The sequence below is a fragment of the Camelus ferus genome, chromosome 33, assembly GCF_009834535.1.
Source record: "Camelus ferus isolate YT-003-E chromosome 33, BCGSAC_Cfer_1.0, whole genome shotgun sequence".
Classification (NCBI taxonomy): domain Eukaryota; kingdom Metazoa; phylum Chordata; class Mammalia; order Artiodactyla; family Camelidae; genus Camelus; species Camelus ferus.
The window spans coordinates 3,810,916-3,827,436 of record NC_045728.1 but is presented as its reverse complement, the minus strand read 5'-3'; positions in this window follow the sequence as shown (position 1 = coordinate 3,827,436).

The following is a 16,521-nucleotide window of genomic DNA, read 5'->3' as shown; positions in this document are numbered from 1 at the left end:
AAGATACCTGCACTCCCATGTTCACTGCAGCACTTTTCACAGTAGCCAAGTTATGGAAGCAGCCTAAGTGTCCACTGATGGAAGACTGGATGAAGAAGACATGGTATATAAATGCAACGGGGTACTACTCAGCCATAAAAAGAATGAAATCTTGTCATTTGCAACGACTCGGATAGACCTTGAAGGGCATTGTGCTCAGTGAAGTAAGTCAGACGGAGAGAGACACACAGCAATGATCTCTTTATATGTGGAACCTAAACAAGCAAAAGCTAAGCTCATAGATACAGAGAAGAGGCTGGCGGTTGCCAGAGGTGGCGGGTAGGTAGGGGGAGAAACCCCTGAAGGAAGTCAAAAGGTACCAACTCCCAGTTATAAAATACTCCAGTCCTGGGGATGCGACGTACAGCATGGTGACTATAAGTTAACAATGTTGTATTGCATAGTTGAAAGTTGCTAACACAGTGAATCTTGAAAGTATGGTGTATGGTGATGAGTGTTAACTAGACTTATCGTGGAGATCATGTCACAATATATACAAATATAGAATCATTAGGTTGTACACCTGAAACTAATATAGTGTTACATGTCAACTATACCTCAATTTAAAAAAGAAGAAGAAAGTAGTTTTTGGTACTCTCTGTAGCCAGGAGAGAGAGATCTGGGTGCCCCAGACTGATGGGGTGCTGGGCCACTGCCCTCAAAACACTGAGCGATGCCCTCACACGCCACAGCTCGCAAACCCTGGCCCAGGAAACCATTTAAAACATGCCTGCCCTTCATGAAATCCAGGACTGGCCCAGACTCCCTGATGGAGGGACAGGCACCATGTACCCTCAAGGTGGCCTTCACCTCTGGAGGCAGACGTTGGCACCTGCAGGCACTGACAGGGGGCAGATACTGCAAGGTTTTTCTGGGAGGGCCCCGCTTGTGCCAGGCCGGTCTCAACTAGGCCCCCTGGTGGTCAGAGCGTTATTTGCAGGATGGGTGGGTTCCAGCACTGACAGTTCCTCCCATCTCGGGAACTGAACCCATAACCTAAGGAACACCAAGTCGCATTAATGTCGCTCCGTTGGGAGACCTCTGGCTGGACTATGCTGGGGCCTTCCTCTTGCAAGACGGCACAGTGCTGCCGTGTGATTGCCTCTGGCAAAGAAAGATACTGCAGAAACCCTAGCGTAAGCTAGTGTCTTATTGGTAACAGTACTGCAGAGGGCAGTAAGAGGCTCTTAAAAAGTACACTTGAGTGAGTGAATGAAGGAAGGAAGGAACGAATTATTCACAAGTTATCCTAAGACAGCCGCTGACTAACCGGTTTGTCCTTGGCGCCTCCTACCCCGGCTTTGAGCCCACGTGCCCTGGGCTTGCTGGCTGCCCAGGCCCACCTGTGATGTGCAGGTGTTTGTCTTCACCTGCCTCTTCTGGGGGTCAGAACTTCAGCCCTGGGAGGGAGGTCGGATTCCAGGTAGCGAGCTCTTTCTGTACAGGGGCTGGAAAGAGTAAAAGATGGAAAACTGAAAAGCCCCGAGATTTCTCACTACTTTCTTTGACAATCTTGAAAAAGACTTACAAGTGACTCCGTGCTTCCTGAGTGAGCTCACTCCATGGCCTGGGGATGATTCCATGACCTCCAAGCAAAGGCAGATAGCAACTGAGAGCTGAGATTATTGAAGAGATTAATTTCCCCATACAGAGCAATTTCCAACCCCACTCCCTTTTTTTTTTTTTTACATAGGCAGCAGTTCAATAAATAATTAATGCTTGTTAATCTTTTAGCTATTTCTCCTGTTGTAAAAAAATTAATTGGCCTTCCATCATCTATTGCATTGTAACCTAGAGGTATTTGGCTCCTGTCCACCACCTGCTGAAACTTGCTCCTCCTGATGCCCGCTGGTGTGTGGCAGTGACAGCAGCAGTCGTGCCCAGCCCCCGGGTTCAGGGCATGAATGGGAGTGCTCAGCGCGGCCGCAGCACCTCCAGGCAGAAGCGCCTCCACCAACACTGCCCCTTTCTTTCAGAAAGCTCGGGGAGTTTGCAAGCACTCTTCCTCCCATCTCTTCTGTAGTTGCTGAGACTCCCATTTTGCAAAAGAGGTTGAGAAAGATTAATGATGGGGTGGGGGAGCAGCACCCCATCTCCCTCCAGTCCTCCGACTAGGGTCATCAGAGGTCCTGGGATCTCTTTCTGGCTTTTCCCACTGAGCTGTGCCAAAGTTTGCCTGCACAAAACTCTCAGATCCACAGGTGGCAAGATGGGGAGGGTCAGGAAGGGAGGGAAGACTCCGTAGATCGCTTGGTTCCCCTAACCTCAACTACTACATTTTTCCCTCTTCTAAATCATAAATCAGTTGTGCCGCCACCTCTAGGAAGTCCTCCTAGATTAAACCAGTCTGACTGCCCCCACCCAATGCCTGACTTGCCTTTCCCCCTCGGTGCCCTTTGGTGATTATTTTAATGACAAAGTCTGTTGATGACTAGTTTGTCTTCTTTGTCTCTCATATTAGGATTTAAGCCCTGGTAGGGCAGTAGTCCTGTTTGCTCTGGATCAAATATACCAAGCACTTGTGGGGCTGCAAAGAGTCTTTTGGAAGAGCTAGGGGCGTCATCTAGAGTAACCAGGGAGAAGTTCAGTAAAAGTGGACCATGAGTCAGCACTTGGAACTGTCCCTCTTGGAAAAGCCACTCAGTTGTGTGTGGATCCAAGGGACAAGCACTGTCAGGGGCTCACTCAGCGTCCCAGCCCTGCTACCTCTGCTACTTAGGAGTGATGTCCCTTCACCTCTCCCCGCCCCAGGACCTCATCTGAAAAAAATGCCTCTCTCGTAAGGCTGCTGTAGGGATGGCGTGAGGTGATGACTGTGGACAATGTTTGCAGACCGTGGAGCACCAAGCATGAGGGTTTATTGTTTGCATCGTCTGTGTGGTCCTCTCACTCCCCACCCCGTCCTAGAACCATCTTCAGAGACACCATCCTGTGCTCACCTTGCAAACAGCCTGGTTCCAGGCTGATTCACCATCCTGCCCTTCTGGTTTCTTAAGGTAGTTAGGTGGCAGAATGCTAGAATGTCAGAGCCAGAAGGGCCCCTTCAGGTCAGCCAGCTCCCCATTTCACAGCAGGAATACCAAAGTCCAAAGGTGGGCTTGTACGTCCTCAGGGCAGCCCTGTCCCAACCCCGCGGCCCCAAGTCATCCTGCTGGGCAGGGCACGCCTTAGTGAGCGCATCTTTTTTTTGCATACTCACCTCATGCCAGGCTCTCTGCTAAGCACTTTACATGAATTATCCAATTCAATCCTCACACAACTCTGCGGGGTCGGGACAATTACTATCCTTACTATACAGACAGGGCAACGGAGGCACTGACGGCACCAACTAAGTGTGTCAAAGCCAGAGCGCGTGCTCTGATGTGCTCCACTAGCTCCTGATAGGCGCTCTCTCTGTCTGAGCTCTTCCACCAACCACTGGGTCTCACTGTGAGTTGGGCATCCCCCCGAAGGTCAGGATGACCCCAGGCTGGAGCACAGAACCCCTGGTTTCAGATGTGGGAAAACCTGAGTGAACAATTCAAAAATGTTGCATGGCCCTTGCAGGCCTGAAACCCTCATTCCACACCATTAGCAGAATTCAACTCTGTCTGTTGCCTGAGACACCTGCCCACCCCTAAGAAAATCACCAACAGCCCACAGCTGCTCAAGTCTAACTGGTGACACTAAAGAGGACGGAATGGTGTCCAACAAGTGCCACCCAAACTTCCTTCCAGAGCTATTTGCTGGGCATCCACTACCGGTCAGGAGCCACGGGCTTCAGAATATTCAGAGATGGGATTTTGAGATGGTTTTTATGGCTTACAGAGCACTCTCATCCTACTCAAAACGAAGAGGACTACAAGGAAGGCAGACAGAGGCACTTGAACAAAAAGGCATGACGCTCAGAAGGTGAAGATATATCTGCGAAACAACAGATGAGGAGTCCAAGCTGGCAAGAACAGGGCAGCGCACAGGACCTCTCTGTGCAGCCCTGAGAGGGACAGCAACGAGGAGCCGAGAGGCCGAGCGCCTGACACACACTGCACCTCGGGGAGATGACAGCGCGGCACGGCATACACAAGTCACGGAGACATCCTGCAGGGAACTACCAGGGCCAGGGGCTTGTGAAATCTGTAATCTCTCGTACCTGCATTTGCCTCTCATTGGGACTTGGCTGGAGACCTTAACCTAAAGAACGAGTTCGCGGAGGGAATCCGGGGCTCCGGGGCAGCGGAGTGGAGGCAGAGAGCGCACGGTTAGCCCGTTAACGCCCCTCAAGTGTCAGCCAGCGTATCCACCTGCACTTGGGTCCGGAGACCTGAGTTCCAGCCCTGGCTCCGCCCCTCGCCTGCTGCGTGCTGGTGGACAGGCCTCTTAGCACCTGTGAGCCCCGCAGTCCTCATCCGTCGGCTGGAGACAGAATGTCTGTCCGGCCAACCTCCCAGGTTTGTGGCAACACCCACGGTGCCCTGCCAAGCATCCAGCCCTGGAGAGCCACGGCGCGCTCCTGTTAGACACCGTCCTCCTTTCTTTCCTGCCTCTTGCCCTCGGCAGGCCGGCCACCTCTGCTTCTTTCCGCAGGACCCCTCCGTGAATCAGGGCTGGTCCCTCCAGGTGATGTCGGCTCACTGCCCCATCCATCTGAGTCAACATGAAGAGGCATCTGTGACTCTCTCCGGGGCCCCCAGCCCTGAACACAGGACTCCCACACCCCGCGGGAAACACCTTCATCCCAACCCAAGTGTTTTCCTCTCACCCCAAACTGCAGAGCCAGCAGAACTGTAACAGAAATAAATCCTTCCTGGTGAGTCTGGGTTGTGCCCTTCCTTTGTCCGTGGCTGGTGCCATGGCTCCCAGTGGGCTATTATTTCTGCAGCCCATTAAGGCTCTCACATTCCATCCAGAACCGACTGGTTGGGAGCCCAGGACGGCTAACCCCACGGGGCCAAGCCAAGGACCTCCCAGTGCTTCCTCCGGGGAAGCCCACGTGAAGGGAGACCCTTGACAGACCTCTGTGCTGAAAGAAAACCAAGTCAGGTCTTGTCCTTCTCTCCACTCGACCCCCGTGACCAAGTCTCTCTCTCTCCCAAGGAGATCACGGGTTGTGAAATGCCTTAATGGAAAAAACAGCCACAGGGCACAGCTTAATGGGATTGTATCCAAAATCATTATGTCATGAAGTTTCTTTCCCCAAGTGCACACAGGCTGTTTTCCAGCACTTATCCCAAATCACTTTTTACGGGGAGCCGGGCGGAGGCGGCGGGGGGAGGAGTGTTCACAGGCAGGGAGACGCACAATCCCCTATTCATCCCTTTTGGCTCTTCATCCTCTGCCGTTAGGGCAGGGTTACCCCCAGCCCTGGGACGCCGTGCTCTGCCCTTGTCTGTCCCACTGCCATCACCCCTTTTCACTCATCTAGAGCGACTGTGGGCATGAGATTTGCTGAGCTGGCATTTGCTCAGTCATATGCCCCAAAGCCTTGAGTACAGCAAGCCCTCTAAAGCTGGGGGGGGGGGACCATCTGACCTCTCCGCGGGGTCAGCGACCTTCTGGGCACCCCAGGGAGGGGCACGTGAGCTGGGGAGGAGGGTGCGATGTCGTGGAATGAACATGGGTCTGGGGGCTCTGGTTCCAGGTCGGTCGTGAAAGAAGGACTCACTTGCAGACTCTGGAAGCAGAACTACAATCACCCCCCAAGTGCTGTCTAGTGAAAAAATGCAGTGCGTCTCTCGAAGCACTGGGTCTGGCCACTGTCAGCCTGATGGGGCTGGAAGAGTGCAAACAAGCAAGACAGAGCCAAAAACACTGTTTTGGAGCCAGAATGTGGCTGCCATTCCTGGAGGGGCGGTAGGGGACGTGACTGAGGGCAGGATGCAGGAGGGGGTGGGTGTGGGTGGGGGGAGGAAGGGAGTCATTTTCTGCAGATGATTTGGGAGATAAGGGCCAGGGACTGCCCACCCAGCTCAGGGACCAGGTCCAATGGCCTGCAGTTAACCAATATGAAAATCAAGGGACAGGGTGAAATGTCAGGAATGAGGTCGCTGCCTACTCACCTGGGGCAGGGACATCACTGGTAGGAAGGGTTCTGAGGGCTGCTGTGGGCAGGGAGGGGGGCCCCGGGGGCAGGGAGCCGTGCTGGGTAAGCAGGGTTGGGAGCGTCATCTGTCCTACCCATGTGAAAGTGCTCGGTTTCAACAAATTCCAGCTTCTGGTGTTTGATGCTCGGTTAGTTTCTATACAATATGATAAAGAAATTGCTAAATACAAAACAGATATAGATAGATTTTGTGCAGCTTTGAGAAGCAGGAATCTGATTGCGGAAAATCCACCGGTGCAGGTGCAGACTATGGCTTCAATCACCTTCGAGCCCAGGGACAACGCCTATGGCAAGGGGGGAACTCCCAGAGTTAACTCAGTCCAGCGTCCGCACAAGTTATTACTATCAACCCCATGTTGATATGACAGAGGTCCCATGAATAGGTTTCCCGGTTTCAGCACGCCGGCAGGAGCCGGGGAGGTCCCAGGCATAGGACAAAGTTCACGTGCTTTACTTCCCGCTTCCATGCTGCCCTTAAGCAGCCCTTGGCATCCACGCCTTGAGAAGCCAGGCTTGCTCCCAAGGACCTTCACAGAATCTTAGAAGGGATCTGCAGAAGGGAGGGATCAGGCCCCTTCAAGGGGGCTAGCGATCCCCCAACACTAGAATCTGGAGGCAACTGAGTCAAACAATGGTCGATTCACTTCCAAGAAGGGCAATGACAATTCAGTGTGTGTTTTATACAAACAAGGACACCTTCCTACCTGATAACAACGCAATCTGAAAACCAGGCCATTCACTTAGGTACCCTTCCATCATGGAATCCACATCCAACGCCAGCGCTGCTGACCGCCCCAGTTATGCCCAGGATCACACATCGCTTCGGTGTCAGGCTCTGTGGTCCTCTTTAATCCGGAACACTTCCTCAGTCCGTCCTTGACCTTCACGACTGGGCACCTTCGGGGATTACATGACAGTTATTTTGCCGAATGTCCCTCCTTCGGCATTCGTGTGACGCTGCCTCAGGATTTGCCTCGGGTGATGTGTTTGGGGCAGGAATGCCACAGGAGTGATGCCGAGTTCCCCCTGCATCCTATTAGGCAGCACACGGTCACAGTTTGCCTTATGGCATCTGACGTTACCTTGACCACTCCAGCAGGTGGTGTCAGCTGGGTTTTTCCAATGTACATTCGCCCCTTTTCTCTCTGTCGGTATGATACTATTTGAGACTAAGAAAACACACCAACCCTCATCAAACTGTCACCCACTGGTTCTAACATTCATTGATGTTTCTTGGCTGAATTAACTATTACGATCGTTGCCAAGCGGTGATTTTCTAATTTTATCGTTCCTTCACAGTACATGAGTTGGCCGTCCACTGCAGGGAAAGCTGTCTCTTCTCTTCATTTATTTATTCACTTGCGTGTTTACATCAGTACAGACTCACAGATTCTATTTTATTCAGTGGGACATAAATGGTTACTAACATCATTTTCATGTTCAGATTCTACCAGATTTGGTCAGGGGAGCTCCTGCAGGCTGGCTTCTATGTCCTTGAGACCTGTCTCTGTAATTCTCTGAGCACTCCCTGCACAAGAGAACATTCCAGGGTCATGATGTCCTTGCCCTGCCACCCTTCATGGACTCAGCCCATTTCTCCAAGGAGCCCTGAATCCTTTTAGTGGACAGGGGTATTTAGAAACTAAGATCTGATACATGGACCCCGAATGCTCACAGCAGCACTATTTACAATAGACAGGGAAGCAACCTATAAATGCCCATCGACAGATGACTGGATAAAGAAGCTCTGGGGTATGTGTATATATATATATACATACACACACACACATACATATACACACAATGGACTACTACTCAGCCATAAAAAAGAGTGAAATAATGCCACTTGCAGCAACATGGATGGACCTAGAGATGATCATACTAAGTGAAGTAAGTCAGACAGAGAAAGACAAATATCATATGGTATCACTTATATGTGATACAAATGAATTTATTTACAAAACAGAAACAGACTCACAAAGAAAACAAACATTCGGTTCTCAAAGGGGAAAGGGGGGAGGGATAAATTGGGAGTTTGGGATTAGCAGATACAAGCTACTAATATAAGAACAGATAGACAAGAAGGTCCTACTGTACAGCACAGGGAACTACATTCAATACCTTGTACTAACCCACAGTGAAAAAGAATATGAAAAATAGGGTATACGTATGTGTATATATGTATAACTGGATTACTATGCTGTACACCAGAAACTAATGCAACATGGTAAATCGGCTGTATTTCAATTAAAAAAAAGAAATGGAGATCTGAGCACTAAGTCTGCCTACCGCTACTGGAGTGTCACTGTTCCCAGGACCCCTCAGTGGAGAAGATGCGCAAACACACAGAGACACACTCTCTGAATCCACTGTGACAGGAAGCAGCTCAATGGTTGCATAGGGTTTGAACAGGAGTGTGACAGAGGAATTATAAGGAGCACAAGGAAACTTTGGGGGTGATGGATACATTCATATGTCACAACGTATCAAAATGTACATTTTAAATATGCATGGTTAATTAAGTGCAAACTACACTTCAATAAACCTGTTAAAATCTTTGGCATCCCTGGATTCACCACGTGAAGAAAGCAATACTCTACAGAGGTCTAATGCCCCGTCTTCCAAAGTGTTGTTTAAAGGAAAACAGGAACAGGATTTTTAAATCAAGATATTCATCCTAGATTCAAAAATGTAAAATTAGAATGATTTTTTTTAAAACTCTCTAAATATTTTTATTAAATTAAGAAGGTGAATTTTATTTTCTTAGAATATTTTTATAATGTTTAATAAATGGGATTATATTCTGAATCCAGATTTTTAATATAAATAGTAACAAAGTTTCTAAAACAAGGATGACATGTAAAATCAATGATTTAATGCAAAGTCATACGTGCATGGAAAACGTTTAGTAATTTCTCTTGTAAACTTCATGACAAAAAAAATATTCTTCAAATACACTCTTCAAAAAACTCTTATACACTCTTTGACCCAATCATTTTGCATCTAGTAATTTATCCTGGGAATGAAATACAGACACACCCAAAGATATACACATAAGTATGTTCACTACGATGTTATTTATAATGCAAAGAATTATAATCCATCTAAACGTCTGACAAACTATGGTGTAACAGGACAATAAAACTTCAAATAAACATTAGATTATTGTGGAGTATTTAATGTCATGGGGAAATATTCACTATATGTTTTAAGCGGAAAAAAAGTATGAATATGACTCATTTCTCTGGAGAGGGAAATAAACAAATGTATGTGTCTGTGTTTTTAATATATGTGTGTTTTTTATGTACATAAATACACCAGAATGTGGATGGTTTTTACTTCTGAATGGTAGGACTGTGAATGCTTTTTTGGTGGTTTTCTGTATTTTCCAGCTTTTCTCCAATTGTGTACATGTATATATGTGTCTGTATAAACCCCTCATCCCCTGCCTATAGTTCAGAAATCACAAAAAAAGCTTTTGGAATGAAAGTTTTTCATAAAGTTAGTGAAAACTTGTTTAGCAACAAAAACCTAGCCTGAACTACCACGAGCCTTTCCGTCATCTGTAACTATCAGTCTTCATGTTGGCTGTAATTATCCCATTTACTGTGGACACGCCGAGTACTTCTCTGCCCCGAAGGATGCTGCCCCAGAGCTCCTGGAGGTACTGCAGAATAGCCACTGTAGGTATCATTCTAAAATCCCAAAGTGTCTGAGCTCCAAGGCATCTGCTCCCAAAGGTTTTAAATAAAAATGAGGCTTTATGGACAAAACTTTGTGATTAGAGAAAGAGAGGGAGGGAGGGAGGAAGGAAGGAAGGTGGGAAGGAAGGGAGGAAGGGAGGAAGAAAGGAAGGGAGGGAGGGAAGGAGGGGAGGGGGGAAGAAAGAAATATTTATAATCTGGGTGGAACACAAAAGTCCTGGAAGGAATGCTGAGGGCAAATTATATGTGAGAGGAAGTCCAAATCTGCTGTCTTTCTGTCAAGGCTCTTCAAAAGACACTGGACATACCACCTGGGCTCATTACTCGTGCAGGGAGGGAACTGCGAGGGGTCTCAGTAAGCGGGTGTTAGAAGGAGCTGTTGTAGGACGGAGGCGTTCATCTGTGCTTTGGGGGAGGGTCTGGCTGGGAGGGGTTCACTCCAGATCAGGAGCAATTCTGTGACCTGGCATCTTAATAAACCGCGTCTACAGGGCTAGAAGGAGGAGGGAGCTGAGGTCGGGGGAGAAACAGCCCGCGCTTCTCTCCGCCAAGAGAGGGGGTGTCTGGCGTTCTCTGTGAAGCCACGACTTGCTCTGTCTGTGCTCAGACACGGTGATGAGGGGCCTGGCTTTGGCTCATCGTGGCATCAGAGCAGTCTCACAGCAGTGTGTACACCCAGTAGGAGCAGAACACGGCTTGGCTCTGAGCGCGACAGGGCATCGACAGAACCTGCTAAGCCTGAGCCAAGTCCAGTCCAGGGACCCTTAACCCCTGCCGCGGCTTGAAGGCGGACAGGCAAGGGCGGGAGTCAGGATTTCCTCACGGGGGTGGGGTGCTTCCCCCTCACCTGCAGCCACAAACATGACAGCGTCCCAGGATGGGAACCTCAGAGAGGCGGGCCGGCGGGCCGGTGGGCCGGCGGCAGAGACAGGGGAGGAAGGGACTGAAAGAGCTGGTGCGCCCCCCCCCCCCAGGAGCAGAGACAGCCCGGAGCACAAGAACCACCTTCAGGGCAAAGGGGCCCACGAGGCACAGCCTGGAGAGGGCGCTGAGGGGCGGCAAAGGGCCCAGACGCAGGTGGGCTCACCTGAACCCAGGAGCCCGGCACGGTGACCTCCAGGAAACCCCAGGAGCTCTGCCCTCCCGAGGCCACCAAAACCCACTCTCCGTCCTCCTTCTCAGAGGAGCCAAGGGCTGGCTTGTGAATCTTGAAGGAAGCGGGGAAGGGAAGGGAGAGAGGGGACCCCCACCTCCCTCCATCCTCACACCCAGTCTCCCAGCTGCGGCAGGCCCCCGCTGGGAGGGGACAAGCTGGGAGCAGCCAGACTCGAGCTTGAACAAGTCAGCGGAGCCGACGCTGTCATCCCTCCAAAACAAGATTTCTTAATATTTGAGAGGGACCAGGAAAGCGGTGGGCTCTGCCGATGACGTCAGCGGGGAGAAGAAAAGGGGCACAGAGGCCGTTGTGGGACAGAATCAGGCTGCTTGCCCTCAACACACAGTTAACTAAGTCACTGCATATATACACAAGCTGCTGGAGAATTTTTTTTTAATTAATAGGCTTTTTAAGAGCAGCATTAGGTTTACAGAAAAAGTGAGCAGAAAGTACAGAGAGTGTCCACTACGTCCTCCCCTCACGCAACCGCCCATCATGGCCCCATTACCAACATCTTCCACCCGTGTGATGCACCTGCAGGGGTGGGAACTGGTGGGCCAAACCTGACACACTGTCATTGACCAGAACCCACAGTTTACACGAGGGTTCATTCTTTGTGCTGTGCAGCTCTCTGGGTTTTGACAAGTGTATAGGGATGGCGCTACACCATTACTGTGTCATACAGAACAGTGTCACTGCCCTGAAGCTCCTCTGTGCTCCACCTATCTCTCCCTCCCCACCTCCCCCCAGCCCCCCGCAACCACTCATGTTTATGCTTTCTCACAGGGTCGCCCTTTCCAGAACGCCACATGGTTGGAGTCATACAGTCCATAGCCTTTTCAGACTGGCTTCTCTCAGTAACACGCATTTAAAGTTCTTCCATGTCCTTCACGGCTTGATAGCTCATTTCTTTTTATCATTGAATAATATTCCATCATATGTCTTCCAAATTTTGCATTCCACAGTTCTGGGTTCTTTCACCATAAATATCTTTGCCATAAACACATTTGCAACAAGCATTTTTACCTGAGACATTTTCACCGCACAGCTAAGTGGCCTTAAGGCAATTTTCCTGTAAAAGATAAAATAACAAAAAACAAAAGAGGGACATTCAAAAGGATGTAGTGAAACATGGGAAATGAATAACAAAATTTAAAAGACTTTGTTGCAAAATACAAAAGACTTGAATACATTTAAAATATGTGTAGATTCACGGCAGTACTTCGCAAATAACTGATTTTATTTTGTGGGTTGTATTTGTTGAAGCACTGAGCATTTGTCTTCCGGGTCTTTCATTCACAGTATTTTATAGTCTTTTTTTTTTTGGCTTGTTGATTCATCTCCTCCTTTGGCATCGGACGGGTTGTTTTTTAAGCTAAAATTCCTTCCTCAGTAAACGAGTTATCTGTTTCCAGATAGATACGAGGATGCAAATTTGTATCTGAGCTCTGTACCGCATTGAGGGAGCATCTACGCTTCTCTGTGCTCCTGGCGTATTGTCACATGTCCACAGATAGACGGTCCAAAGTTCTACGGGAAATGTGGGACCAACTCTGCGCCTTTGAGACCCTTGCCTCTTTCTCCTCTGGTGTAGTATGTTTCAAAATAAGAAAGCAACTCTTGGGGCAAATCATCGCCATCTGTCAGTTCAATAAAGCCACCGCATTTCGATACCACATTTCAACCAGTCCAAACTGTCAACCCAAAGACTGTCAACCAGTTATTTTATATTTTATGGCAAAATTGCTTATTGCCAATTAGTTATGCAGTGAAAATGTTTGCAGAAATCATGTTTACGGCCAAGAAGCTTATGGTATTCCAGTTTGTTTATCCAGTCACCTACCGAAAGACACCCTTGCTGCTTCCAAGTTTTGGTCATTATGAAAAAAGCTACCATGAACATTTGCACTTAGGTTTTAATGTGCACAAAAGTTTTCAACTCATTTGAGTAAATAACCAGCAATTTCTGGATCACATGGTAAGACTATGTCTAGCTTTGTAAGAAGCCACCGCGCTGTCTTCCACAGGGGCTGTACCGTCCTGCCTTCCCACCAGCAACGAACGGGAGACCCTGTCGCTCCACAGCCTCACCGGCGTTCAGTGCTGCCGGTGTTGCTGATTTTAGCCGTTCTCATAGGTGTTTTGCTGGTAGATTTTTCATAGCAGCTCTCCAGCCAAGGGAAAGCCCTGAATTGTTTGCTGATGTTCACAGTGTAAATACTCCCAACCATGGCCAATTTAAGCAACCAAAGCGATGTCACTGGATTCAGAGTCGGGAGGAGATGCACCAGGTGTGTGCTGACTGCAGCTCCCCTGCCTGTACAGACGCTCAGGACAGAGATGGGCTTAACCATTCTCAACAAACCCATCTGTCACCTTCCTAGACTGGTGACCACTACTTGATCACTAATGGTTGACGTCCTGGTACTCAGAGTGGGAAAATCCTGTAAGCAGCTTCCTCTGCAGAACCCAAGCTTAACTAGGCTAACTTCTGTCTTACTGACAAAGACGCGAAGGGTGGCAGGTGGGTACGTGACAATCACTAAGTCATTTTCCTTCATGCTTGGTGCCACAGCAGACCTTCCAGTCTCTAGAATCTGGTCCCCCGCGTCATCTAAAATGGTTTCTTCGCACGTGGCCACATCCTGCCCTGTGCCTTCTCTCTTCTCTTACTTTGACCCCCACCCCACTCAGCCCCCCCTCAACCATCCTGGGGTCACCCTCTTTCTCTCCATTGCCAGCAGGGCTTCCACAGCTTCTAGGAGGTCATCTGATATAAATGTTAAGCTTTCTGAAATAAGAAAACATTGTCTGCATGCAGGAGTTTTTTTTTAAACCTCCGTGAAGGCTTAATTATCTGACTGATTCTTCTCTTCCTAAGATTATTCTTCCGTAGTCACCAATCATTGGAGCTGGTAATGATCACTGGATGCTTTAGTGTTCAGCAATTATTTGATTAAAGCTAAATTTAGCCTTTGTATGTGAGATTACGGTTTGAAGTGTGACCAAATGAAACCCGCTCTGCGAGAATGAAACAGGTGCGGCCGTGAAGTCAGCGCAGGGGTGTGGGAGAGGCCTGCCGGGTTCTGTGCCCGGTGCTGTCACGTTAACCCTAATCCACTGTACAGAGGAGAACTTTCAGGACAATCAGCAGACAGGGTTAGTAGGGGTGATCATCCCAGATAAGTGAAGTGATTTGTCTGAAAGGAAAACTGCTCCCCGCGGCCCTGAAGGCCCGGCCAGTGGCCTGGTTCACGCTGGCTTCTCCTGCCGGCTGTGAACGCCCTGCGAGAAGCCCACGTCTGACCTTGGGCAGACTGTGCGACTGCTTGAGGTTAATTCCCTCGTCTGTTCCCTGAGACCGCAGCCTTTGGTGACGGACAGGTGGTCTGGCTCAGAAGGTACAGCCGTGGGCTGGAAGCAGGCGACAGGGAAATTTAAAACCAGTTTTGTCACCTTTGGTGCTACGTGACCTTGACTGAGAAAGCAGTTAATTTGAACCTGTTTCTCTCTCTCCCCTAAAGAAGGGTGGCGAGGGTGACGGGCTGGGAAGTCACAAGACAGCCTCCATGAAAACCCTGTCAAACCTGGTCTAGACCCCAATTCCTCAGCCTACCGCAGTCCACAGCCCTCCCCACAGTTCCCGTAAATTCCTGGGCTCACCTCTTCACGGTTCTCCTGCCTCCGGGCACCTCGTATGTACATGTTACCTCCACCCTGCCCCACGTCAACCCAGGTATCTGCCTGCCTGAATGCCACGAAAAATGCACCTACGTACGAGCACATTCTGAACTGGGGAAAGTGAATATGGGGGAGGGGCCATGGAGTGCGGTCCCTTCATGCACCTCACAGCCTCCACACACCCCCAGACCTCCCCATGCTGCCTGGCCCAGGTCCCCCTAAATTCCAGCTTCTGTCCTAAGGCACAGACCGAAGTATCTCCCCAGCAATCCAGCTGGAGAAGCTGGTGAACAAACTCCATCTCATCAGCCATAATTTACACTGACGCACTTTGCTCATGGGGCCAGTTACAAGCCATCTTATTCCACCCTCATGACAGCCCTGAGAAGAGTGATCTTACAGATGGGGAAACAGAGGCTGGGAGATGGGACGTGAGCACCGCTACACCCCTGGGAGAGAACAGCACTCAAATTCAAAGTTGTGTTTTCCTTCCACCACTCGCCCCTTAGGTCTCCAAGGCTGAAGCCCCCTCCATCCCAAGGCTGGTCCCAGATGAACACCTGCTCCAGGGGGACGTTGGCAGCTGCCCTCTCCCTGCCAGGAGGGTGAAGACCCTGCTTCCGCACCACCCCGTCCCCAGGGGAACCCAGTGCTCCCATCACCACGGGAGCAGCCAGTCTCCAGTCTCCCAAAGGCCGTTCTCCGGAGCCACAGGAAACAAGCTATGGGGGACGCAGGTCAGAGGAGGCTGGCTCTGACCTTCCTCCTTCCTGTGTTTGTACTGCTGTGTCCCTGATCACCCTCCCTGCTCCCTCCTCCCTCAGCCCCACAACTCCCAGCCAGGACCCCCACGCCCTGACAGCCAAGGGAAAAGCACGCTCTGGCGTGTGACTCGGAAAATGTGAGGGGCAGAGGCAGGAGCAGTGGGGCAAACACAGCAGGAAGGAGTCAGCACGGCTGCGGGACCCAGCGGAGGGCGGGACCCAGTGCAGGTGAACGAGGAGCATGCGGCATGCCCACGGGGGCAGGATGTTCCCAAACCCACTTTAAAGATCAACGAGCAATTCTCAGGGAACAAGGGTAATGAGACATGGGAACGGATCTTCGCAAAATACACCTCAAAGGTCCGTCCGGCTGGCTCTGGAAGGCAGCACGTCTCCTACAGGACCCCAGCGTCTATCGGAGGTTGGCTCAGGCTCCAGTAAGATGCAGTGTCACCTCCCCGGGGCTCCCCACCTGCGACGGGGCCAGAGCTGGCAGAGAACATGCTGGGTGGCCTGGGTGGCTCAGCGCTGGATTCAGGATCGGCTACAGACAATGCACGAGATAAAGACAGCAGACAGTCAGGAGCTGGCCCTGCCGCCCAAGACAAGGGGCGCGCGGGCTGAGGGAGGGCGGGGCGCCAGACACTGCGCAAAAGGCACGTTCGAGTAAGTAAGCGAAAGGTGAAGCTGCTCTAACCCCTTACGCGTCTGCAGCACTTTACAGTTTACTCAACACTCACATACATCGTTTTACTTGGAGAACGAACAGTCCAGGCCCTGGGGCTGAGCTGCCCAGCTGGAACGTCAGCCCCACCTCCTGCTCTTCTGTGACTTTACAAAGACGGTCCTCTTCCCTGCATCTCAGGTTTCCTCCTGTAGAATGGAGATGTTAATAACACTTTGCCCGCAGGGAAGTTACGGGGACTAAATGCGATACCCGTTCTTTCATTTATTTCCTTCCTTCCTTCCTTCCTTCATCAAACAGCTTCAAGCAGCTCCCACATGCCAAGCTCTGTTCTAAACACCAGGAACAAATTACACCAAAAACTTTCTTCTTGTGAAACGTTCTCTCCAGTGGGAGGGACAGAAAATTGACCC